Below are 24,536 nucleotides of genomic sequence, written 5' to 3' on the forward strand. Positions count from 1 at the left end.
TGGAAATTAGAAAGCCCACTCTAGCTTGGTCTGTAGCGAAGGTACGTGGCCTAAAGGTAAAATATATCGTACAGGCTTCCAAGAACTCCTTTACCAGTTTTGGGGAGTCATCAAACTCCCCGGAAGAAAGCGGCATGGGAGGTAATTCTGCCGGGGCAGGATCGCGTGTGGAAATCATCTGCTTCAGAACAGTGTTTTTTGCCTTTACCGTCTGAAGTTCTTGAGACATAGCATGGATGACATTCCAGAGCTCTTGAACTTGCTCCTCGGCTGACATACTGTTATCTTTTGGTGTTGCAAACTGTCTTACCTCAGATCCTGTGGTGACCTCCGCCTCTCTCTCTTCCACACCTTCCTCACCTGAACAGTCAGATTCCAGGTCCTCAGAGTGAAGATGCCGCCGGGTCAAGTAGTCTCTCTCCCTTTGTGGTGGATTCTGCTGCCACGGAAGGAAGCCACAGTGAATGCGTGTTGGACAGCAGACCTGTGGCTCCGTTCCCGTGGTTGGGCTAAATAGGGAAAAAGCCAGAAGACATAAAAAACCCTTGTCCCATGAATAACAGGTTCCTCTTCTGAAGATGGAATGCCAGTAGCGTAGATAACTGTCCAAGCCAGTAGTAGAGTGAGAACTTGTGTATTTCCGGGTGGACGGTGTGGCTGAAGTCCAGTAACCGAGGGTACTCCGAAGCGAATAGTAGCTTGACAGAAATGAAGGGAGAGCCAGGAAAGAGAAACGCCAGGAAGCAGGAAGGCACAAGAGAGGAGGGAAGAAAGGATAAAGCGGACGTAACAGCAACAGCTGGAGGGCACTGTCCACGAGGAAGAGGGGAGCCCAAGGAGAACACCAACCAGCTCCGCTGGCAAGACGGGAGCTCGGCAGGGGAAAGACAGACAGCAGCTGGCAAGCGGTGAACAAAATAAGCAAGAGAAGAAAATCACACTAGCATCGGACCCAAGGAGCGGATACGAAATCCAAAGGGTTGCAACGTGGAAGCCGCCGGAAGGAGAGGGGGGAAGTACCTTCCGATGGACACCGCGCAGCAACCACTAGACCGCTACTCCTGGGAACCGCGGGATACGTAACGGAGCACTCGGGGCCACGCGCAGCACTGCAGGCTCCAATGCGGAAGTAGCCACCAGCCACGGTGGGGGATGACACTTGCGCGTTCTTGGTTGACTTCTCAGGGGTTTTCTGGCTGAGTGGGTGATTCTTTCCTTCAGACTAGATGCCCTTCTACCTTTTAGACCTGGGACCGACACTGGGGGCATTTTCTGGATTGGTGTGGGCAGTCCTGGGTCCTCCTGCTTCAGTGTGGGTTGCCTTCTGTTCTCCAATTCCTCCAGGAAGGACTTGACTAGGGGCTGATACTTTTCACTCTTCGCTTCCGACGGGCCGCCATTAAGATCCTCAAGGGGGACTCTGAGGGCCATATGGAGTGGGATTTTTGGTGGGAAAGTTTCTTAAGGGTCTGACTGCTTCTCATCCCTGCGCCTATAAGGGTCTTGTTCCATGGGATCTTCGTCAGGTCTTGTGGTTCCTCCAGTGTTGACCTTTTGAACCCCTTATGGGCATCGAAATCCGGCACTACACTATCAAGATGGCCTTCCTTATTGCTATCACATCTGCCTGGTGTCTGGGGGATGTGAAGGCTTTGTTGTGTCACCCTCCTTTTCTGCAGATTCTCCCTGATTCCATTATTTTGCGCTGTGACCCCATGATCCTGCATACGGTGGTGTCTGATTTTCACACGTCCCAGGACCTGGTTTTCCCGTTTTTTTTCAGAATATCCAGACTCCTGACGAGGTGGCTTGACACGTAATTGATGTTCGGCGGGCTGTTCTGGAATAGCTTTCTCAGACAGAGCAGTTCTGTTGTACTGATAGCCTGCTGGTTATGTTTGGTGCTGCTGGGGCGTGGCAGAAGGCCTTGGTGGTGTCCATCAGCTTTTGGATCCACATTGTCATCTCCATGGCTAATGTGTCTGCTGGTTAGTCTGTGCCTGAACATGTCCAGGGTTGTTGCATTAGTGGCTTCCTGGGCAGATGTCCAAGGGGGGTCTCTGCAGGAGATCTGTAGGGCTGCTACTGGGGCAGACCGGAGCACTTTTATCACCCACTACAGGCTGAACGTGTCTCAGCCCAGGGATGGCTCATTCGGGTTGGGGTTTTGCCTTTTGTAAGGTGATTGTTCTGGGGATTAAAGTGGTATTTTGTGTTGCAGCACTTCTATCACTCAGTGTCTCATTGGGACCTCTCCCCATTGGCTATGCTTTGGTATACCTCAGAGGTAAGTACTGTGACAAGGAAGAGGGATGTGGAGGTAATGCTATGATTACATACTGGTGATCTTCATTACTCATAGTCCTACTCTTCCTCGTCACCGTACTGATGTCCTTCCCAACAGGGAGGGTCCCATGCTCTGACTTGGAAATTGGTTACTGGGGGTGCTGGGTAAGCTGGGGAGGTATTATACCTCAGAAGAAAAGAAAGCGAAGAAGGGTCCTGGAACGGAGGCAGGGCCTCAGATGTAAGGACTGTGACGAGGAAGAATATGACTAAGAGTAATGAAGATCATCAGTAAGTAATCCTAGCATTGCATGACTTGGCCTGAAGCCACGCCCCTCGGCCCCACCCCCTTCTGGTTCATAACAGAATACACTTTCAAGTGAGAACGCAGTGTGCTACTTTCCATTGCGACCTTTCGGGCGTATGCGAGAGCGCTAAGCTTTCACCAGACGTTACAGATCTATGAGAGCATTCACGTTCAATGCCTCTGCTCTAGACACACTTCTTCTGCATATGCAAAGAGGGTGCGAATGGAGATGCACCCTGTCATATTTCTCATAGCTACGTGTGCGCAAATTTCCCAAAAAAAGGAGCATATTCATATTGCATACATGAGGTGAAATAATCGCACATTAATATTTCTTTTCACCCGGTTTCAAACGGTCCGATTCACTCACCGTGGATCAGTCACAAATGGTCCAGTGTGGAAAATATGGGTTGTAAATCAGGGCTGCTGTCGCAATGTATTTGATAACGCAAGCAGAGGCAACCTGCACATTACGAGGCACAACTTGTTTGTGCAAAACCATTTGTGAACGTAATTTAACTTTTGTGCTGACCTTGCTATGCTAAAGAACATTAGCCGGAACAGTAACTCTAAGACACCTCGCTCCATGGCTTACCGAAGCACATCAAGAACCACTATATGTGTTTTGGCTAGCCGTAGAATGACATTTTTCTTAAAAATATACAGGAGAGAGTTTCGAAATGCCGACGCGCAGGCGTTCTGGTGTTCACTTTCAATAAGACCACGCGGTCCCTTTTACTATTTCCTCGGACTTCCGCCAATCTTAGCACACATAGGACTTGTATTCTTTTGCTCGTGTACCTACTTGTATTAACTCTAATAATTTAATAACATTTACAATATTATGTACTTGCACTCATGTTAGTTAATACAACAATGAATTACACAAGTGCTTGACATTAATGCTGTACGTTATTTCACCATACGACATGTCTCAGTCGGTTCCTCATCTGATCATGCCTTTGACTAACAGAAGGAACATCTGTTTCCCCCCCTGCGGGTATTTTTATCTGTCCCTGTGCTTCAAGTTTTTGGCGCGATTGTGAGAGTTGACTTTGATGGCGAATGTGTTTCATCTGCGCCCTTTCTTCTGTGAATCAGAGAAGAGAGAGTTCCGCCGAGTCACTCAGATCTTGAGTGTGCGCTAAGAACACTCGGAGAAGGATGGGAAAAAGCAATTGAAGAATATATATGTGCAGTGGAAGACTTCACCTGTCTTTCTTTGTTTCCGAAACTGTTTGAAATACACTCCTGGATGTTGACAGTGATAACTCATTTTAGTGGAAAAGGTTGTAACAGTGTTTAGAATATTAGATGCATTCATTTGTAAGTCTAAGAAAGGGTGCAACAAGAATGAAAACCGCATTGACAACAAGCAAGTGCTCGGATGCATGTACAGCTCCCATTCATGGCCAAACGATTCAGTCTAAGAGAAAGATACTACACGAGAAACGTGAAGGTGCAAAGCTGTAAGGGTGTGGCTAGCGCTGTTGGTAGAAACACATAGTTCTAGAATCTTAGGTAGAGCCAGGTATAGGGTATGGCTGATATTGTGTACCAGTAGTGAAACATAATTTGTAACGATGAGGATGTAGACACAGGGCCTGGGTGCGGGAAACACTTAAGCAACACTATATTGGAAGTGAGGCCTAGCATTTTGTATTCTCTGTCAGAGGTCTAACAGTGTGGCATAATGAAGAATTTGTATCATTTTCCCTTTCCCACGCCCCAGGAGTGAAGCTGAGAATAGCGGCATTGTCTAATTGTATCAAGCTGTAGGCATGTGGAACAAGATTGGAAATTGAATGGCAGTGTGAGGGTAAGGCAGCGCCCATCCCGGAAGGACAAATCCATGGGAGCACGATCGGAAGTCTTGAACTGCCAAAATGCTTAGTTTCGATTTAGGGCACTAGCCCCTCCGAGACAATGGGAGTTCCATTTGAACTACCAGGCGGCTTGAAAATAGAGTACACAAATCCATCAAAATTGCATCGATTAATGTGGTCCTCGATAGAGCAAGGCGGTGTACCGTGGGTGGCAACTGATAAGGGGATTTGGGGGGGGCAAAGAGCAAAACATCCCGTGATTTGGGATACAAAGAGCAGGAGGTGATGCCAACTAATCTAGTCCAGAACTGGGGAGACATTGCTGGGGAGACATTGCTGGGGCACCATCGTGGCCAGTATCAAGAGGAGTGCACTATTATTTCAAAGGGCCAATTGGACCTCAGAGTTGTCCACTGAACTCATGCTAATGACCAGGTGATGACACTAGGGACTACTGGGGATCGGTAGTTGGCATATAGGCGGTAGCCAATGAAGCTGGGGGAATAAGACTGTGGCCCTCATTACGACCCTGGCGGAAATCGAAAAACGATGGCGGAAATGCAATACCGCCATCGAATAGCGCTCGGTGCGATCATGACCCGTCACCGCAAAGTACGATGCCATCAGCGCCACCGTAGTGAACGCCAACGCTAACTGCACCAAGTACGCGCACGCGCGCCATGCCAAACCGCAAATACCACCATGGCGCAACGGTACGCGAATTCTGACCCTAGCGGACATGCACCTAACGCCATCAAGCACGGCGGAAAGTACCATTCCGCCATGGTGAGAAGTACGGCATCGCGAACCAACCGTAAACGGCCCTACTGAGTGCCTGTACCCCACTCCCTGGCCACATTGCACAACTCCTCGTAGGTGAAATGAAGTCACACAATGCAACCAGTGAAATGTACAAGTCACCCATGCCTGCCAACGAACAAATGAACCTCAAGAGGGGCCAATGGGAGCTGCAGGGCACAGATGGCACGAATACAGAAGCTACACAAATGGACATGACCTCAGTCTCCCTCCAAGAAACGCACGCAAACACAGGCACCTGTGACCAGCCATATTCTGATAATCACATCATTCCACCAATCCACCTGGCTGACCAGCATCTGTTACACAAAAGCCAATCCCCCGCCCCTGAGCATGACACCATTAAAACAGTCATATTGGCAGCCCTAATCCCTGACCTCACTGGGCTCCGTAGGCAAACGCGCCCAGCACAGTACCACGCAACTATACTCCGAAGCTGGAACCCAATGCAGATCTCCTCACAATACATCGCTCCCCAAATAGGAATATGCCACATCACTTGCAAAGAAGAACGCTACACGGTTCATATCAGAATAGAAATTTAATGCACAACAAATTCACCAAGCCCATACAGCCATTAGGCCATGAACCCCAAAATATATTTCATTATTGTGGGCTGCATCCGCAATAAATGACCAGCTACTTCTTGTGTGACGCCCTGTTCCCTCATGGCACACAGGGCCTACATTCTCGTACGAAAAGGCAACATGGAAGCGCCTCGAACCGCAGGGCCGTCCCATTAGGGAGGCACTAGTCCAGCTGAAAGGCCGAAATGTTGCTCCTAGCCACTAGTACTGCGTAAGGGCATGTGGCCGATTGGCGATCGTCCCATAAGATCGTAATGCTGCTCCACTGATTAACACGAAGCAGCAGGTGTCGGGAGTAAAATCCATCTGCAGGAGTGGCATACAGATGGCAGTGGCAAAAGGGGAGGAGATACCTGTCACCCAAATGAAATGAAAAAGAATAGTATGGGCATCAGAACTGCATTTGAATTACTCACTTCAATGATCACACCAAATCCACAGCCATATGCATGCTAGCCCACTCCAAGGGATCATCACCACCCAAAAACCACTTGCGAATCATAACTATCTATATCGAGGTGAAAACACTATTACAAACGAGTGTTTCTGTGCATGCGTCTGTTAAAACAGAATCCATCAGATGGGATTAGTAACGTGCATAGACACAAGTGTCTGAAGGCGCGTCGAGACAGGGAGGGTTCAACAAGGCCAGATAGACGATGGTACCACTATGGCAGCCCTGCATCACATAGCGCAGGGGAGGTGGATATATTCCAAGAAGCCCCGTACATGGCAAACTCTGTATTAAATCATCTGTCCATGCATCCATACATCATTCCCTCATCCCGTAATGAAAACGCCTGATTTCATACTCACATAACATGTGAAATTTCCATTGAGTCTGTGCGTTATGCAGCCTGCTAAATCCACTGTGCTCCAGGCCGAAATTCCAGTGTTGTGAAGTAACATGTATTTGGGAACGTCCGGCCTCATCGCCCACTTCGCTATTGCGCATCCCATAGAATTCATATCAATCATTGCATTCTCGCCATGGCCCCTGTCCCAAGGACATTGAACAATAGAACGTTATATTTGCAGTCAGACCTGTGGGCATCTCTTCGCCGCTAGCTGAAAACCGAAAGCGCTGTCCTTCGAATTCCTCATTTGCAACATCACGTCGAAAAGGCATCTGTGGCCGCTTGAAATCACAAATTAATCCATCTAGTGCGGCTGTGTTTGAAAATGGCAACTGCCTTCACTCACAAATGGGACGCCCCGCCCGTCGGTGAACCTCGGTACAGTGTTGCATGAGGGTCCACCGTAACTCGAGTACTACGTTCCACTGACCCTTCACAAGTCTGTTCGCGACTGCAAAGATAGTATGTGAACCAATGGGACCATAGCAGAATGAACATATCAACCAATATTACACTGCCATCGGGAACAAATACATGATTGCAATAGCAAGATGCCATTCGTCGAATTGCAGCGTTGTGTGCGGGACGTTCTCGCCCAAAGGGGATTGCAGCTTGCACAGGTGGAATGAATCACCACAGGTGGAGGCTATACAGCCTGAAAACACATAAATTGCACACCCAACCCCCTCCCACAACCACACCCACTCCGAAATGCTACCGGCAGGACTAGCGATGTTGGCCCTGGGGGACCTGATAGCACTGCAAGTACTACAACTTCAAGAAGAAGACGACACCAACTACTACAACAACCGGCCACACGGAGGAGACGCAGGAGGAGGAGGAGGGCAAGGCAGGGCCAGCAAGGGCCGCCAGCACAGCCACTACCACCACGCAGGCAGCCCGCAATCCCACGCCTCCGAGCACATCCGTTCGACCTCACTGATGAGCAGATCCACACCCTCTACCGTTTGGACCGGGACACCATAACCGCCATTGTGGACATGACACAGGCTGACCTTGTCAGCATGATAGATAGCCCAACCGCCATCCCACCCCTACTGAAGGTGGTGTCTGTACTACACTTCCTGGCCACAGGCACCTACCAGCACACAGTCGGACAGTTGCATGGCATTTCACAGCCACTATTCTCACGGACACTATTGCAAGTGCTCGATGCCCTCCTGAAGCACGCAGACGACTACATCTCTCTACCACGCTCGGAGCAGGAGATTACGAACGCAAAAGTGGGATTCCATGCACTTGGCGGCATACCGGGTTGCATTGGTGCCATCGACTGCACCCATGTGGAATTGGTCGTCCCACATGCCATGGAGGCCCAGTACCGCAACCGAAAACAATTTAATTCTCTGAATGTACAAATGGTGTGTGACTCCAACAGGATCATTACACATTGTTGTGCCCGATTCCCTGGATCAACCCATGATTCTATGGTCTTGAGGAACTCTACAATACCACGCTACATGGAGCGACACGCAGGGAACAGATCCTGGCTACTCGGTGAGTCTCATTTCAAGCATGATGATGTGGGGTATGTGATGCGGCAATGACCTGGCAGGAAGGGGGGGGTGCGTACGTAGCAATGGCATTCCTCAAGCATCCTTTATTGTCCACATACAGGTGATGCCGGGTATCCACTGAAGAGATGGCTCCTTACACCACTCCGGAACCCACGGGACCAGCATGAGGAGGACTACAACCATGCCCACTCACGTACCCGTGTAGTCATAGAACAGGCATTCGGCCTACTGAAGACTCGTTTCCGCTGCCTCAGCAGGTCTGGCGGGGCACTCCTGTACCGCCATGAGAAGGTTGCAAAGATGGTCATGGCATGTGTCATGCTACACAACATGTGCGTACGTAGAAATGTGCCCATGCCCCCTGACGCAGAACTGCAAGCACCTGAAGATGGTCATGATGAGGGTGGGGATGTGGCAGCACCTCAAGGAGTCTGCGAGGCACAGGAGGGCCCTGACATTCGTCAGCATATCATAGATGCATGCTTCTAGCACTCACGCCTGGTGGCTGATACATGGACACGGGACTTGTGGCACTGTGTGTGTCTGGAACATGCACAATATGGACTGTACGCCTATAATGGCCTCGTACACAAAGATCAATGTCCACACATCTCATTGTATGATCGTGCATTGTTTATGGCATATGTGAAATCATGTTACACACCCCATCGACCCGCCACCCAAGTGAGCACAACACACCCCCTCCACCCTCCTACCTCCCCCCCGAACACCAGTGTCCAAAGATGCTCATTGTCAGTGGGCAGTCGCTATTGCAAGCCCCCTCTCCGGGTATCAGGGGCACCCCTGCCTGTGGAGCGCAGGTTCCTCCCAGATCTACGTTAGGGGCTGCCCTGGACGGAACTTGCAACGGATGATGTCTCTGCCTGCTCACGTCCATGCATGTCCCTGAGGGTTTGTGAGAGCTCAGTGAGCACACGGCGCACAGCGGCAAGTTCGGTACATACGTCTTTGGACGTCGCATGCAGTTCCCCCCTCAGGCTCTCGGTGCTTCTCTCCATTTGTACTCTCAGGCTCTCGGTGCTTCTCTCCATTTCTACTCTCAGGCTCTCGGTGCTACTCTCCATTTGTGCCCTTAGTGTCTCTGTACTTCTCTCCATTTCTGCCCTAAGTGTCTCAGTTGATGTTTCTATGTCTGCCTTAGTGCCCCCACATTCATCGGCATGGTCCTTGAGTAGCGTGGCCAGTTGCTGCTGTTGCACGATTACCTGGTCGAGGGACTGTTGCCTCTGCTGGGCCATGGCCACTTGCGGTGGTGTCACAGAGGGGCTGGTCACCTCATGTTGCCTTGCCACAGGGCTTGTGGGGGATGGCCAGTCGTCGTCTTGTGGGTGCCCCTGCGTGGTATCCTCATGGTGTACGGGATGGAACAGACAGGGGGATTGAGACAGGTCATGGATGGATCTGACTTCGACATCCCCGTTTTCTGTGTCGGAGCATGCTGCCATTAATGCAGTGTCACCTATGGTGCTGCTGCCACCAGAAGCAGTGCCTACTGTGGCATCCATTGGGGGGACCTGTGGTGGTGCTGTTGTGGGCATGCTGGCTGCTGGGGTGCCTGTTGAAGTTCCCTCCTGTGTGCTGCCACTTGATTTGTGCTGCTGCCGTGTCTTGATGCGTGCAGCTGAGGTGGAGGGTGTTTGGCCGTCGGTCTTGGCCCTCTTTGCAGGTGTGCTGGTAGGGGTGTCCTGGAGCTCGTCGTTTGAATCGGACCCTGGTGGAGTAAAGGAGGGCGAGCGTTATAAATGGGTCTGTGGAAATTGGAATGGCAATGTATCACATGCATTGGGGTGGTACCTGAGGGTGATTTGGGTTGGGGCCTTGGAGGTGGTTTCTTTTTTGTGTGGAGTGAGGGTGCAGTTGTTTTGCAGCCTGCAGTTAGGGTGTGCCTGCTGCAATTGTAGAGGGTGTTTTTAGGATTTTTAATTATTTATGTATTTAATGTGAATTTTAACGTGTGCTATTGGGCCTATGTATGTAGACGTTCTCCTGGACATGTGTTACTGTTGCACTATGTGGACACGTGGTACTTCACATGGTTGGACATTGTGGTTTTAGCATTGTTTTATTTGGGACACCTACCTGATTCTTCGGATGTCTGCACTCCTTTCTCCATCCCTCCGACTCCCTCTATACTCTCCATTCCAATGGTGGAGGCACAGATTTCTTCCCAGGGGGTCAACTTGATGGGTGATTCCGATCCTCCCCCGGTAGCTGTGGCAATGTTGCGGTTGGCAGAAAGTATGCTACGGACGCGGATCCGCAGGTCGTCCCATCGCTTTCTGCATTGCTGTGGGTTGCGGGGTGCGGTCCCCACCGCACTTACCCGCTGTGCCACCAGGGCCCATATGGCCTTCTTGTTCGCAAGTGCCGTCCTGGTCATTTGCGTGGAGAAGACGATGGCAGCATTCTCCTGGAGGGTCTCTGTGAGCACGGTGAGTTCCTCACGGGAGAAGTGGACCTGCCGCTTGCGGTCGCACGCTTTCTTCGCTACTTTTCCCATTTTTCTTGGTTTCACTAGGGTGGATGTCGGGTTGGGATGTGTCTCAGGGTAGTATTTTTAATGGTTGTGTGGAAATAGTGTTTTTATAGGTGTACGGCGTGATGTTTCCCGTTCCGGGACCATGTTTTTACTTCCGTTTCCGTATATTTACGGTCACCGTACTTTCCGATTGCCGCTCATTGCGGTGACCGCTGAGATGGGTGGCGGAATTGCACCTAGGGCGCCGTACGGCGGCGGTGTGGGCCGTTTTGGGGTCATTTCCGCCATCGCGGACTTTGCACTTCCGCCATGGCGTGGTGCTCGTGCCCGATGGGTCGGAATGAGCCGCACTTTGCTCCGTCGTGCAATGGCGGAAACGCTATTTACGCTATGGCGGTCCGGTCGGTTGCTTTCCGCCAGGGTCGTAATGAGGGCCTGTATATTGTTCATGTCATGAGTGATGATTTCTTTCCTTAGAAACACATACTTGCTTTGAACTAGCAGAGAGCTCTGTGCCATTTCGGTTCTACAAGACCTTCTGATACCTTTTTCCTTTTTGTATACAAAATAAATCTTGTTTTCCTTGCAAGCGTGCCCTGAGACTTTTTCCCTAGAGGAGTGCTTTTACTGTCTAGTTGTTTGGGGGTCTTGCATTACACAAGCCAACAAACCAATATAAATTGTCGCTATGATATCTAATTTTGCTGGGGGGAGGAGTTGGGTGGGAAGCCCAGGTGGAGGATGTCACAGTTATCAACTCAACAAAGTACCACTGTTAATTGGAAGACTTTGGTAGAGCAACATGTGAGGAGAGGGCAGAGCTTCCAAAGATGCTGCTACCAGGTGGTTTAAGGGTGTCCTGACCCCCCCAAAATAAGGAACATGACCTTTTGTCCCCCAAATATGCCGTGCTGCCCCTCACTGCAAAGGATCCATTTAGAAGGGGCCGCTGCTGCTCACTGAAAGAAAAGGAAGGTGTCTAAATTAGTATATATGTCTCATGATTTGTAGACATTTCACTATTAGGGTGAGTGCTGTGATAAATGAAATGAGGACCAAGCTGAAAGTGCATTACATGTTCAGAAGGGTTTCAGCACAAATCCCCATCACAGGCATATTTATCAGATATAAATCTCTGTTGTCATTGTATACTAAAGTGCTCTTTCGTTTATGCAAAGCGGCAAGGTGCTTCTCGTTGCCCTCTTCTTTTCCAATGGATATTTTTGTACAGAATGTGAGGAATTTACTAAATGCAAATCATTTTAAAAGCCGCATTGCAGTAAAATAAATGTGAAAACAATATACAAAAGCCTTACACCCGTCTTTGCACTATTTGTTACTGCCCCAGAACATTTAAAAAAACGTTTGCAGGGTGAATGGGAGACAGGAGGGAAAACAAACGTATTGTTTGCGTCATTCCTACCCTGCCTGCAAAACCATCTGTTTTACGTCTATGTGAGATTTGCATGCTGACAAAACAATAATGGATTCATGTGGAATCTGCCTGCATTTAGCATAGGCGACAAGCAGATTGATTTCCATTTTAAATGCTGTCTTTCGCTAGTAGCTTTTACATTGTTTTACAAAATTGAAAGTAAAATGAAAGTACAACAGTGATTTCATCAGTATTTACTCTACTTTTGCACTCCATTTTGTAAAAGTGGAAAATGTTGTGCAGGGGACCCACCAGCACATAAGTGCTAACATTGGCGTACCCCTGCATATGTTATTACAACTTTGAACACAATGAGCCTTTCAATTACATTGTTTAGATACTGAGTGGGAACATATTTTATTTAAAGACAGTGCACCTCATTAGGACCCTGGCAGTGACGGTATGAATGGTGCCGGTAAGGCACCGGCCCCGTTCATACTGTCCCGCTGCATTATGAGTTCTGCTTGCAGGTTCCTGACAGCCTGCCAGGCGGGCTGTGCAGCACCCGTGAGCAGAACTCCAGATTGCACCGGCATTGTTATCAATGGTGCCGGTGCAACCATGCTCCCCACCCCCATAGTGCCCTAGTGGGCGGAATGGGGATCGGGAGCCCGGAATTACCGCCACCCGCGAATGGGCAATTACTGGCCCATTCAAATCGTAATCGTAATGGGCCGGTTATTGCCCAATCGCAGGTGGCGGGGCCGGTAGCGAGTATGGCGGTAGCCATTCCTGCCATACAGGCACGGCTACCGCCATGCTCGTAATGAGGCCCGGTGATGTATCTACGAACGGAGCTAGAAAGAATGATTTACAATAGGCAGACTGGATGCCACCAGAGATCATGCTGTTGATCCAAAATACATGTTTGTCTCATGGTTTATTGTTTGGGGGATGCACTGCCTCTGCCCTTGGCAATAGCTATCATTATTTCGCCACCTCCCTCACCCCCGCCTTTGTAAGAGAACTTCCTCCTTACATTTTGGATTCACTGGATTTTTTTCTGTGTTACTTTAGAGAACCAATTGGAAATTGTCTGATCTCTTCCCCAATTTTTCTCTGAAATAATGCTGTAAGATGTACCTGTTTATTTTAAAAATGTTGCTGGCGGAGACCCCAGTAGAACCTCCCTAAATTACTTAAGGCTATTTTGCTACGCTCAGCTGTGCACTCTCATTTTCAGGAGAGCTTAATGCCCCTCCACTAAAACATATGCACCTCCCGCCGGTGACATTGAATCGTTTACAATGCCGTTGCCCCTGAGGATCCACACAGCCCCCAGCACCAAAAGTTGCCTCTGCCACTGACGTACATGTAATAATGCTGCCTGCCACGCAAAATGGAAGCTTTGACATTTCTTGCACCTTTTTCTACGCTCGGAGAAAGATGTAAGGTTTGTTTACAATAAATACTTATATCTTTAATCTACTGCAGCATGTGGCATGCCCTGAGGCAGCATGTCAACTATGCCGATTGCACCTGCATGTTGGCCCAGGTTGACCTGGCAGTGTGTGGCATGGTGTGCGCTTCTTCGGAGACCATAGTGAGCGTCTTAGGAGGACTCAAAGGGTGATTCCCTCCTTGTGTTCCGCTGATGGACATTATTCTGGCCTTGCAATAACACAGTCATATGATGAGATTGTCCTCATCTGCTCATCTTGCTTTGAACCTGATGCTGAAGTATGATGACTGGTTTAGTTCTTGGGCCTCTTCTGCTGCACCTTACTGTTACTTTATTCAACATACAGCATGCTTCCTAGGGGCTGCCCTGGCGCCACCCTTGCCTAGGTAAAATTGACACAAAGGTTTCTGAGTTGGGAAAGCTTATGCAGCACTCTCTGCTCGCATGCAGGTGAAAGCTGGTGGCCCATGCACTAAGTGTGCCGATCACCACAGTGCTGGGCCACTCATCCAGAGAAAGAGGCAATGTCAGACACCAGATTGAGGCACAAGAGAGCTGACCCAACCACAGCTCCAAAATAGCCTACATCAATTTCTCCTCAAATTGACAGAAACATATTCCAAATTCCAATCCCTAAAAAGCGCTGCCTGAACATAATGTACCGGCCACTTGGCAAGTCTTAAGGGAAATAATGGAAAAATGGTTTGGGGCATGAGACCAGTTTCTTCTCTGCAGTATGAATTTTTTTTCTTCACTTTTCATGTGTTTTTCATTTGGTCTTTAACCCCCACGTCTCGTCTATTGCCCACAGCCCTAGTAAAAAGTGAGCTCAGAAAGCACCACTCACAGGATAACGTGTTGTGGTTATTAGACTGTTACAACTAAGCCAGATTAGATTGGTTAAGTGCATGGAGAGTAATGCTGATGGAGCATAGAAAGGGAACATGCAAAGGTGTGGGCTGAAAGAAGAGCAGGGAAATTATTGAAGGGGATGTAGGGAGGTAGGGAGGTGCCGCTTTGTTGGGAATACAAGGCAACATATAAGGAAATAGCGTGTGCACCTCGTCTTTAGCTTGAAATCTCACCACAGAAAGAACCAAGACTGAATGAACATGAATACAGAAAGCCTCATTGGAGAGGAGTATGTACAGTAATAGACCAGGTACTGTAATTGGCCTAGCATCCAAAATCATTCCAAGATGTCACAACTTTAAAAAAAGAGGCCAAAGAACAGATGATCAGGTACATTCAATAATTCCAATGCAAGGCCTCCAGAAAGAGAACAAGAAGCACACAACTGGTCTATCCCGGTCTTGAACCTTTCAATGGTGTTCTGTTGTGTTAGGCATCCTGTAAAATGGCAACAGGAGTACTGTGAAGCTATGTGATAATTCTAGAGGTCTAAACTGTTTGACAGTCTCTCTGCCACCAGAGAGACTGGTGGCAAAGAGACTATAAATTGGCGAGCCGTTCAACTCATGTCATAGGCTGTTTTCTGGTTCAGTTCTTAAATGCAGACTCTGGCGGTTCTCTGCTTCACAAGAGTTATCCCATACCATACCAGACCAGGCCATACCATACCATACCCTTTGACTGGATTGCACCTGGATCTGGAATCAGCTTTCAGCTATGCATTCCGTGCTTCAGATGCGTGCGCATTTCCATCCTGAGCAAAGAAAGTAATACACAGATAAAATGGATGTGTTTCCTCTTTTAAGTCTGAATTGAAAAACACATTTTGCACATCAGCACATTAGCTATTCGGAGGCAACATCAGTTTGTCTTCCATTATGCACAAGCTAATTCTTCTATGTTCAATAGAAATCCCTGTGAATAAGTAATATGCAGATGGTAACTCATATTAATTAAAATGCAGTAGGGCCTTTTTCTAAATGCTACATTTTTCAAACTTACATTTCTGTTATTGCTGGTGGCTCAGACTAAGACCTATTCCTCACAAGCCTAATGCCACTGCAAATACATTTAAGACCATTTAAGTTTCAATCAGTAAGCCACAAAGACGGGGAGTTAAATGCTCAATGCAGCAGTACCACAAATACACACGCTGTGTATTTTAGTCAAATGTGAAATCACAGATGGCAAGTTTCAAATGCCTCAGAGGTGTAAGGCTTCAGCTGACGGGAACCTATTTGGACATGGGTAATTTTTATTTGTATTCTTCTTTTAATATACATACACAGAGTGCTTGATTGTATTAAGCATTTTAGCATAATGGAGTATGTTGGGACGTACACGAGGTAATATCGGATTGAAATATCTAATCTAACACTATAATAAACTGCCAGATGTATGTTTGTCGGTATATTTGTCCGATGCAGTAGCTTGACCTGTTGTCACTTCTAGGGGAGCTATTGATTTAGGTTATATGGAGAGAATGGCAATTCGCATAGCTTTGCCTGTTGTCACAACTAGAGAGAGCTGTTGCCTTAGAATATGTAGTGGTTCTAATGTGTTGATCAACACCTGCATTTTGGCCCATGTACACAGGGGCAACGTGCTCGGTTTGGAAGCAAGATGTTACATAGCAACACAGGTTCAATCCCCAGATCGCGCTTAGAAACCTCTGGGTATGAAGAGAGTTATAAATAACATATTATATCACCTTACAGTAGGAAATGTATAATTAATGCATGTACACATCTGTCAGTTTACAGTTTTTGCCATGCACATTTCTAATAATGGGTAACATGAATTTGCCATTTGGCACAATACCTGGCATGGTTCTCGATGAGCCACATCTCACACATTTAGGGGGTAATTCATAGAATTCAGCGCACAAGTGGCGCACGCGGCAGGCGCACAGTGTGCGCGTGCGAATCCCTGCGCCAGCCGCGTGCGCCAAAATCCATTTCCGCGCACAGCGTATTCATGGATTCCAGCCACCAAAACCAGCCGTGGCGCACAGTGGCGCAGCAACCCTGCAGCAGCGCCAGTTACGCCCCCAAGAACGCCTCTCGCGCAGGGAAAAGCCATCAATATACCCAATCCAGCGCAAAGGGCTGCGCTAACCCTGTACCAGCACGGCAAGCGGGCTACGTGTATCACTGGGCTGCGCGGGAAGTACCTCACGCGATTGGCCCTGTGCGAGCAGGGTACGTGTATTTCTGGGTGCGGGGGACGTTCCACACGCGATTTCAGCATGGTACGTGCATTTCAGGGGTGCGCAGGAATTTCCACACGCGATTGGGCCCATGCGAGCAGGGTACGCGTATCTCAGGGGTGCGCGGGAAGTGCCACACGCGATTTCAGTAGGGTACGTGTATTTCAGGGTGCGGTGCAAGTTTCACACTCGATTTCAGCAACGTACGTGTATTCCAGGGGTGCGCGGGAAGTTCCACACGCGATTCCATCAGGGTACGTGTATTTCAGGGGTGCGCGGGAATTTCCACACATGATTGGGCCCGTGCGAACAGGGTACGCGTATATCAGGGGTGCGCGGGAATTTCCACACGCGATTTGTCTGGGTACATGGATCTCAGGGGTGCGCGGGAAGTCTCACACGCGATTTGGCAGGCTACGTGGATTTCAGGGGTGCGCGGGAAGTTCCACACGTGATTTGGCCGGGTACGTGCGCGGGAATTTCCACACGTGATTTGTCTGGGTACGTGGATCTCAGGGGTGCGCGGGAAGTCTCACACGCGATATGGCAGGGTACGTGGATTTCAGGGGTGCGCGGGTAATTCTACACGCGATTTGGCTGTGTGCTCCCAGGTATTCCCTGTATACCCTCCACGGCCCCTGCAGGCAGCCGACACCACAGGGGACTACCCTGCACACTTGCTCATGTCACCCAGCACCCCCAACCCCCAGCCACCATGGGCAGCCCCCACCAGGCCCCCACACATGTCCAACTCATGTCTTCCACCACCCCACCCCCCAGCATCCAGGGGCAGCCCCCACCAGGCCCCCACACATGTCCAACTCATGTCTCCCACCACCCCCACCCCCCAGCAGTGCAGAGGCACCCTCCACCAGGCCCTCACTCATGTCCCCCTGCACCTTCACCCCCCAGCATCCAGGGGCACCCTCCACCAGGCCCCCACTCATGTCTCCCACCACCCCCACACCCCAGCATCCAGGGGCACCCTCCACCAGGCCCCACTCATGTCTCCCACCCCCCAGCAGTGCAGGGGCACCCTCCACCAGGCCCCCACTCATGTCTCCCACCACCCCCACCCCCCAGCCACCAGGGGCAGCCTCCACCAGGCCCCCACTCATGTCTCCCACCACCCCCACCCCCCAGCAGTGCAGGGGCACCCTCCACCAGGCCCCCACTCACGTCTCCCACCACCCCCACCCCCCAGCATCCAGGGGCACCCTCCACCAGGCCCCCACTCATGTATCCCACCACCCCCACCCCCCAGCATCCAGGGGCACCCTCCACCAGGCCCCCACTCATGTCTCCCACAACCCCCACCCCCCAGCCACCAGGGGCAGCCTCCACCAGGCCCCCACTCATGTCTCCCACCACCCCCACCCCCCAGCAGTGCAGGGGCAGCCTCCACCAGGCCCCCACTCATGTCTCCCACCACCCCCACCCCCAGCCACCAGGGGCAGCCTCCACTAGGGCCCCACTCATGTCCCCCTGCACCCCCACCCCCCAGCATCCAGGGGCACCCTCCACCAGGCCCCCACTCATGTCTCCCACCACCCCCACCCCCCAGCAGTGCAGGGGCAGCCTCCACCAGGCCCCCACTCATGTCTCCCACCACCCCCACCCCCAGCCACCAGGGGCAGCCTCCACCAGGCCCCCACTCATGTCTCCCACCACCCCCACCCCCCAGCAGTGCAGGGGCACCCTCCACCAGGCCCCCACTCATGTCTCCCACCACCCCCACCCCCCAGCCACCAGAGACAGCCTCCACTCATGTCCCCCTGCACCCCCACCCCCCAGCATCCAGGGGCACCCTCCACCAGGCCCCCACTCATGTCTCCCACCACCCCCACCCCCCAGCCACCAGGGGCAGCCTCCACCAGGCCCCCACTCATGTCTCCCACCACCCCCACCCCCCAGCAGTGCAGGGGCACCCTCCACCAGGCCCCCACTCATGTCTCCCACCACCCCCACCCCCCAGCCACCAGGGGCACCCTCCACCAGGCCCCCACTCATGTCTCCCACCACCCCCACCCCCCAGCAGTGCAGGGGCACCCTCCACCAGGCCCCCACTCATGTCTCCCACCACCCCCACCCCCCAGCCACCAGGGGCAGCCTCCACCAGGCCCCCACTCATGTCCCCCTGCACCCCCACCCCCCAGCATCCAGGGGCACCCTCCACCAGGCCCCCACTCATGTCTCCCACCCCCCCCACCCCCCAGCATCCAGGGGCAGCCCCCACCAGGCCCCCACACATGTCCAACTCATGTCTCCCACCACCCCCACCCCCCAGCAGTGCAGAGGCACCCTCCACCAGGCCCTCACTCATGTCCCCCTGCACCTTCACCCCCCAGCATCCAGGGGCACCCTCCACCAGGCCCCCACTCATGTCTCCCACCACCCCCACACCCCAGCATCCAGGGGCACCCTCCACCAGGCCCCACTCATGTCTCCCACCCCCCAGCAGTGCAGGGGCACCCTCCACCAGGCCCCCACTCATGTCTCCCACCACCCCCACCCCCCAGCCACCAGGGGCAGCCTCCACCAGGCCCCCACTCATGTCTCCCACCACCCCCACCCCCCAGCAGTGCAGGGGCACCCTCCACCAGGCCCCCACTCACGTCTCCCACCACCCCCACCCCCCAGCATCCAGGGGCACCCTCCACCAGGCCCCCACTCATGTATCCCACCACCCCCACCCCCCAGCATCCAGGGGCACCCTCCACCAGGCCCCCACTCATGTCTCCCACAACCCCCACCCCCCAGCCACCAGGGGCAGCCTCCACCAGGCCCCCACTCATGTCTCCCACCACCCCCACCCCCCAGCAGTGCAGGGGCAGCCTCCACCAGGCCCCCACTCATGTCTCCCACCACCCCCACCCCCAGCCACCAGGGGCAGCCTCCACTAGGGCCCCACTCATGTCCCCCTGCACCCCCACCCCCCAGCATCCAGGGGCACCCTCCACCAGGCCCCCACTCATGTCTCCCACCACCCCCACCCCCCAGCAGTGCAGGGGCAGCCTCCACCAGGCCCCCACTCATGTCTCCCACCACCCCCACCCCCAGCCACCAGGGGCAGCCTCCACCAGGCCCCCACTCATGTCTCCCACCACCCCCACCCCCCAGCAGTGCAGGGGCACCCTCCACCAGGCCCCCACTCATGTCTCCCACCACCCCCACCCCCCAGCCACCAGGGACAGCCTCCACTCATGTCCCCCTGCACCCCCACCCCCCAGCATCCAGGGGCACCCTCCACCAGGCCCCCACTCATGTCTCCCACCACCCCCACCCCCCAGCCACCAGGGGCAGCCTCCACCAGGCCCCCACTCATGTCTCCCACCACCCCCACCCCCCAGCAGTGCAGGGGCACCCTCCACCAGGCCCCCACTCATGTCTCCCACCACCCCCACCCCCCAGCCACCAGGGGCACCCTCCACCAGGCCCCCACTCATGTCTCCCACCACCCCCACCCCCCAGCAGTGCAGGGGCACCCTCCACCAGGCCCCCACTCATGTCTCCCACCACCCCCACCCCCCAGCCACCAGGGGCAGCCTCCACCAGGCCCCCACTCATGTCCCCCTGCACCCCCACCCCCCAGCATCCAGGGGCACCCTCCACCAGGCCCCCACTCATGTCTCCCACCCCCCCACCCCCCAGCAGTGCAGGGGCAGCCTCCACCAGGCCCCCACTCATGTCTCCCACCACCCCCATCCCCCAGCCACCAGGGGCAGCCTCCACCAGGCCCCCACTCAACTCTCCCACCACCCCCACCCCCCAGCAGTGCAGGGGCACCCTCCACCAGGCCCCCACTCATGTCTCCCACCACCCCCACCCCCCAGCCACCAGGGGCAGCCTCCACCAGGCCCCCACTCATGTCCCACTGCACCCCCATCCCCCAGCATCCAGGGGCACCCTCCACCAGGCCCCCACTCATGTCTCCCACCACCCCCACCCCCCAGCCACCAGGGGCAGCCTCCACCAGGCCCCCACTCATGTCTCCCACCACCCCCACCCCCCAGCAGTGCAGGGGCACCCTCCACCAGGCCCCCACTCATGTCTCCCACCACCCCCACCCCCCAGCATCCAGGGGCACCCTCCACCAGGCCCCCACTCATGTCTCCCACCACCCCCACCCCCCAGCAGTGCAGGGGCACCCTCCACCAGGCCCCCACTCATGTCTCCCACCACCCCCACCCCCCAGCCACCAGAGGCAGCCTCCACCAGGCCCCCACTCATGTCTCCCACCACCCCCACCCCCCAGCAGTGCAGGGGTACCCTCCACCAGGCCCCCACTCATGTCTCCCACCACCCCCACCACCCAGCCACCAGGGGCAGCCTCCACCACGCCCCCACTCATGTCCCCCTGCACCCAGGTCCTCACAATCCCCAATCATGTGCGTTATGGTCAGCCTCCACAGCCAAAAGGCCCTACCAAGTAACCCATTCACCCACATGGAAATGGAAATTACATGTTACACCCCCAATGTTCATAAAGCCAATGAACCCATGTCCGTCACACACAATGGTTGCAAATGAATGGGAAAACACCCAACATGACATGCATGAAACCAATGAGATGATACCACACAGTGAAGTATGAAAACAAAATTTTATTAAAAAAAATTGAATGCAAATGAAATGAAACAAACTACAATGGCAATGAAAAAAAGATAAGCTGCATGTCCGTCCAAAAAAATCAAAACTACAAATCCAAATCCAAAAAAATGTTGTTCAAAGTCACATTAAAAATAAAATCAATCTGAGAGATAAAAATAAATGCAAAGACCATTGCTCCATGGAGAATAAATCAAAAATAAAAAAATAAAACAATCCAATGAAGAACTATGTACAAAACATCCAAGGGTCCATGAGCCCAACTGAACAAAGGAAACCTACAAAAAACCCTAACTAAAATGCAACTATATACAAAAAGTGGAGCTGTGTCCGTCGACTCCAAATCATAAGAAGAAACAAATGAAACCTAAAACTAAAGAACTATATACAAAGGCGGCGGGCAAGTCCAGCGGCTCACTCCGTGGTGTTCCGGGCCAGGGCATCATCAAACTCCTCGTCTATGTCCTGGAGGCGGTCCTGTTCCATGGCCCCCGAGGGTCCGCAGGGACGACGCCATCTGCTCCTCCAACCCCCTGCGGATTGCCTCGAGGCACTCGGCCCGCCTCAGGGCCCTCCACATGGAGTTCTCCGCCCTGACCATCGTGAGCCGAGCCTCTTGCGTCCGCCGCCGCTCCGCACCTATCTGCTGGCCCAACCGCAGCCACACGGAAGACACTTCCTGTCCTGGGTCCTCCTGCCCTCCGGCCGATGCCTGCCCCTCCGATGTTGATGGCCCCGAGCCATGATGCCTCCCACGTTGACTCTGCTGCTGCCTCCGACGCAACTGCCTCTGCCAGCACGACGGCATCCAGGCTGATGGAATCCACCGACACCGTCGTGCACGTGCCCTGCCTGATGATGCCGGCACATCCTCCATCTGCTGGGGTACAGTTGCTGTGGTGTCCACCCCTGCTGGACCACCGACTCCTGACTGTGGCAGGGATGGGATCCCCACCGAGCTGGCTGCATTGGTCAGGGCAGGTCCACAGGGGGCCCTGGTGGCATCTGGGCCGGAAGACGGCAAGGAGAACGACTGGCGTATAGTCTCCACGGAGGAGGAGAGGGCCGCCAGATTGGCCGACACATGCAGGAAACCCCCGAAATTGGGCCACATCAGCACGGTGCTCTTCGTGATGACGTGCGTGCTCCTCCTGGGTAGCACGCACGGCATCACGAATCACAGCCGTGCGCATCGCGACCCCAATCAGGACCTTCTCCATACGGCCAGGGGTCCCCTCGTCCGCAGGTGGAGGGGAGTCAGATGACATGGACATCCCCTCTACCTGCGGACGGGCCTGGGATGGGGCATCCCTGCTGGTGCATGGTGGTGCACCCACAGGGTCAGGGACAGCGACATGCACACGCCCCTCCACGGTGACCTGTGCTGCCTCCTGCCCCTGCCCCTGGACTGCACCACTTGCACCAGCAGGGATGCCCCCACCAGGCCCCATGTGCGCCTCAGTGGCGGCCTCCTCCTCCTCTGTGGAAACCACCAACATGGATGGCTCCTCACCGTCTTCTGCCGTGGCAAGCCCCTGTGGGGGCTCACCCACCCCTTCCGCTGCAGCCTTGCTCCACAGCGCCATCTCCGCCCTCTTCTTCACTAGCCGCTGCGTAGAGGGAGACATAGAACACAAGCATCAGGGTACTGTACAATGGTCCCCTAGACAGGAAGCAATAGCAGATGAGTGCCACTGTCAAAGTACACTTCCATCATGTCCCTCCACAACACATGTGTCAGTCCAGGCAAAACACACACAGTGACAGTCATGGTGCATGCCATGGACATTTCCATACATGTCAAATGGACTCTCGAAACATACAATGTAATGGAACTCACATGCATCATGGGTCATGCCTATCACATGCACACACTTCACCTCAGTCACATTCATCTGGCCCCGTACACCCCAATCACAGTGGATACAAGGATGACTAGGCTGCATCAGTGAATCTGTACATTGTCACAGACATGTGTCATGCATCCATGGCGTTCACAAGTCACAGACACGCAGGTCAGGCACACAGACATGCATACCATATATGTACCTGGCATCAGCACCCATCCCTCACCCCCACCCATGTCCAGGAACAGAGACTGCCATGCTCTCATGTGTACAATCTGCATAGGGCTCCCCATGTCGCATTTAAACACATGCAACAACCGTGCGGTTCACACATTACTGGTCGCACATGCATTACCATGATGTCCCTGCACACATACATGCATACATGGCCTATGTCACACATACAGGCAAGTATCAGACAACCAGCACACTGCAACATGCCCTGTCTCACACAGCAATGCTTGGACACTTACCGCTCAACTCCAGACGGGTCTCCCTCTCAAGGACCTGGGCGTGGAGCGCTGGGTGTACGCGTTCCAGGACCCACATCTGGATGGAACTCATGCGGCCCCGGCCCCCCTCCACGAGGCGCCGGGCCTTTATGAGGGTCCTGGACCTCAAGTCCTCCCAGCGCTTCTTGACCTTCTGGATGGTGCGGGTTGCCACCCCCTCTGCGTTGATGGCAACCACACAGTCGGCCCAGATCCTCTCCCGTCCTTCCTTGTTGGCGCGGGTCGATCCGAAGAGGGCATCATACTGCCCCAGGACTTGCTCCACCAGGACACCAACTTCGGTGGCAGTGAAGCTGGTGCCCCTCTGCCCCTCTGGCCAGGGGTTGCCACTGGTGCCAGATGTTGATGTGCCCGACATGGCAACCCCAGGGGCAGGAGTGGGTGGGCAACTGGGTCCTGGGGCTGGGCTGTGGAGCGATGTTATCCGAGTCGGGAGTCTTCTGTTCCAGCAGGGGTGGACACAGCAACTGGACCCCTGCAGATGGCTGATGTGCAGGCACCAAATGGCAGGGCACGGTGGCAGCAGGCAAGCAGGCAGGCAGGCAGCAGCAGATGGCACGTGGGAGGCTGCTCGGGGCACTGGGGGGCAGTAATTCGGCCTTCTGGGCGGGAGCGTGGTCTTCCGTGTGTTTTCGCGTGGCCAGCTTGATACGGAGTGATTTGGCACGTGAAAATCCTGCACGTTAGCGTGAAATTCGAGGAAAGGCCCTTAGCGCGTAAGCGTGTCAGCACGCGTACGCGATTTCATTGGACCAAAGGCCCTTACAGCGTAAGCGCGTCTGTGACGTTTCGCGCATGGGCGTTGCCCTGGCAGGGCTTGGAGATCCCGCGTGCCTTTGAACTGCTCTGTACGTGCTTTTCGTGCGGTGCGTGTGTTTTCCATCCGTTGGG

This window comes from Ambystoma mexicanum, chromosome 5p, assembly GCF_040938575.1.
Source record: "Ambystoma mexicanum isolate Mex_15411 chromosome 5p, UKY_AmexF1_1, whole genome shotgun sequence".
Classification (NCBI taxonomy): domain Eukaryota; kingdom Metazoa; phylum Chordata; class Amphibia; order Caudata; family Ambystomatidae; genus Ambystoma; species Ambystoma mexicanum.